Source organism: Schistocerca cancellata, chromosome 2 (genome assembly GCF_023864275.1).
Source record: "Schistocerca cancellata isolate TAMUIC-IGC-003103 chromosome 2, iqSchCanc2.1, whole genome shotgun sequence".
Lineage (NCBI taxonomy): Eukaryota > Metazoa > Arthropoda > Insecta > Orthoptera > Acrididae > Schistocerca > Schistocerca cancellata.
Window position 1 is genome coordinate 771297461 of NC_064627.1, and position 3565 is coordinate 771301025.

The following is a 3565-nucleotide window of genomic DNA, read 5'->3' on the forward strand; positions in this document are numbered from 1 at the left end:
CTCCAATCCTTCTAGACTATGTAAGTGAACACCATTTGTGGCTTACGTTCAAAGAAATAGTATCAACAGCACTCGAGAGATTCATACCAAATAAATTAATAAGAGACTGTACTGATCTCCCGTGGTACACAAAACACGACAGAAAGCTGCTGCAGGAGCACCAAAAAAGGCTCGTATAATTTAGACGAACGCAAAATCTCCAAGATTAGCGAAGTTTTACTGAGGCTCGAAATTTGGTGCGGATTTCAATGCGAGATGCATTTAATAGTTTCCAGAACGAAACTCTCTCTAGAAATGTGACGGAAAATCCAAAGAGATTCCGGTCGTATGTTAAGTTAACCAGCGGAAAGGCTCAGTAAGTGCCTTTTCTGTGCGACAGCGACGGTAATGTTACTGATGACAGTGCCACTAAACTGGAGTTACTAAATGCGGGTGAGGAGGAGGAGGAGACAAGGGACCAAACCCTTCGGAGCAGGTAAAATCGTGGCAAATGTCCGCACACCGCTGAGGCACGCAAACCTCCCCACCAGCGGCAAGGTCCATGGTTCATGGTGGGGAGACACAATCCATACCATATATATATAGTCTTTGTTTTAGTTTCATCACATGGTCATAATTCCCCTTAAACCATGTAGTTATATTCTCATGCAGTTCCTCGCGTTGTCATAAAAGGGAACATAGGCCTATAATGAGTAACTTCTAGTCCGTGAAATCTTACCGTGTCTATGTGTGTGTGTGTGTGTGTGTGTGTGTGTGTGTGTGTCCTCTTATGAAAAATAAGAAAGACGAGTGGCAGGCATGGAACTGATCCTTTTTTTTGTTTTTGAGTCGATCTCGTCCTGAATAAGCATTGAGTGCGTGTTGCAAACGGTGGCTCCTCTCCTCAAGTCATAAACCAGTATGTTTTCACAGTACACGGACCGCGGCAGTGGAAGTTGTAGGTGTAGGTGGAGGCCTTATTGTCCCCTCTAGCTACACCATCGGCTGGTTATCATCCAACAACACAGCAGATATTAACTGATGAACTATGGTGAAAAATATTCTCGTGTGAGGAGATCGATTGTTATTTCGTCGGAAGAGCACTCTGATTTAGGGGCCAAAATAATCTGTCGGATAAATTCTTCATCGATGACAACGCATTTGCAAAATTCCTGGTTTCTAACATATCTCCTCACTTACACCCTGGTGGTGATATGTATACAATCCCCGTTGAAAATAGGACTTGATGAGTTCGCTTATGAGCCGGCCGAAGTGGCCGTGCGGTTCTGGGCGCTACAGTCTGGAGCCGAGCGACCGCTACGGTCGCAGGTTCGAATCCTGCCTCGGGGATGGATGTGTGTGATGTCCTTAGGTTAGTTAGGTTTAATTAGTTCTAAGTTCTAGGCGACTGATGACCACAGAAGTTAAGTCGCATAGTGCTCAGAGCCATTTGAACCAAGTTCGCTTATGAATGGTATACGAAGGAAGGAAGGAGACTCGAATCTTATAAGCGGAATATCGTTATAGCGAAGTCATACGAAAGAACGAAGAGGGAAATCCGCTGCAACACTTAAGGAAACAGCCCAGCATTCATACATAGTAACCCGGAATCTCCTCAAAAGTAGGAGTCAGTACGACCGAAGGCATTTTTTTATGACAAGAAGTCAGAAACAGCGTGGTAGAACTTCGTCACGCAGCCTTCTTTGGTTTAGTTTCATCACATGGTCATAATTCCCCTTAAGCCACATAGTTATATTCTCATGCAGTTCCTCGCGTTATCTTAATAGGGAACATATAATGAGTAACTTTTAGTCCATGAAATCTTACCATCCTTAGTATTATTTCTGGAACTGGAAGTTCGTTTTCTGTGAACCTAAGGATGATTTGTTTGTTTTTCGGAATATATTATCGGTTAGAGGAGTCGGAGGAAAGCGACATATTACGTGCCAAAAAATATACGGCTACCAACATAAAATTTCTGTTTGCATTCTGGGAACTTGCAAATCTAGAAGTCCAGCATTGCTGTCAACGCACGTTATTATGTCAATCCTTACGACTCACAGCAGTTTACCATTTACTGGAAATGAAAAAGGAAAGCAGGAATGCCAGCAAAGGATGAGCTGTCTAATCGATGTTTTGGCTTTATCACATGCCGGTAGCTTGCTATGATTTCGTCCGAGTTCTTACTGACACAATTCATCTATCTTTGAATAAAAGCCGGAAAATGAGGGAGCTTAAATCCGCTTTCTACATCTACATCTATACTCCACAAGCCATCTTATGGTATGTCGAGGAGGGTAATTCCTTTCATTTCAAATCTCGAAGTAACTTGAAAACTCTGAAGGGGACAAACGGGAGAAAATAGAATATTTTTCTGGTGTTCTATAACACAGAAAATTGTGCATTCAATATACTTCCAGCCGATCGTCGTCCATTTACAGCACAGAAATTTTGTGCTAATTGATTACAGCTTTCGACAGTAATGTGGTACTGTCGAAAAAGTGGACTGTCTACGGGCGCTTAACTAAGTTACCCTTCCCCCTAGTTGCAGAAAATCCAAACCGGATGAACTCAGTCTCAGCGGAGCGTCGGCGTCAGCTTTCTAATCGCCCGAAGGTCAGTCCTACAGATCTGCCGCCAGAGATAACGAGGTGCCGAGAGGCCCACTGGCCAACAGGTCTGGCTCATAATCTATTCACAGAAGCAACTGGTTTCCGTGGTGTAGTGGTTATCACATCCGCCTAACACGCGGAAGGTCCCCGGTTCGATCCCGGGCGGAAACATCATTTTTAATCTCTCTTACATTTGAGTGTACGTATAATAATATACGATACTTGAACGATTTCTTTGCAAACATGAAAAATGTTAAGCTCTACTGTGGTTTGGAGTCCACCTTACATCGTTGAGCAAGACAGTTCGAAGGATTGAAGGTAAGAGCATATCACGTGCAATAAGATAATGTCTACCAAAGCACTGTGGAGTTCAAACTAACTTTCTGATTGAGGTGAACATGACCTCTACTTTTAAACAGTTCCGTAGAAGAATAATCATACTGAACAACAAGGGAATGAACGTTTTTCAATAAGGGGATTTACATACAGTAGAAAAAAATATATAAGTGCTGTAATCTTGCGTTTGCGGCTGATTAAAGAACGTTCAACATGTTGGCTTCATGTGAGACATAGCCCCAACAACTCTACATTTTTTTAAATTTAAGGGTGAATTACAAGTACTCTGTAAACGTAAACCATGTTTGCTGCTCGACATAAGTTACTAGTGTTCAGTTACACAGTTCTCAACCAATCTCACACACTATGGCAGCTTAATCATATTACCTATAATACCGTAAGATTATGTATTCTAATTATTGTATATAATACTGCCCCTTGCTCTTGCTTAAAGTTTAGTTTAGAATGTTAAAAACATCTTCGTTGCACAACATAAACGGAGAGAACTCAATTCAGCAGTTTCTCAGCCAATTTTAAGATAAAAAAATACTGTAGTATCGTGTAGTTTAATCATTTATTGTGCTTATCATTGTGCATTCTGTAAAGTGTAACTTCAACGTTTAGAAACAAGACTGATA

The 3565-nt window shown here is 41.6% G+C and overlaps 1 non-coding gene across 1 annotated transcript; it reads left to right on the forward strand.

Moving 5' to 3' along the window:
* Positions 1 to 2689: 2689 nt before the first annotated feature.
* Positions 2690 to 2762, forward strand: Trnav-aac (transfer RNA valine (anticodon AAC)). The gene has a single exon. It is a non-coding gene; the product is annotated as a tRNA-Val (tRNA).
* Positions 2763 to 3565: the final 803 nt, after the last annotated feature.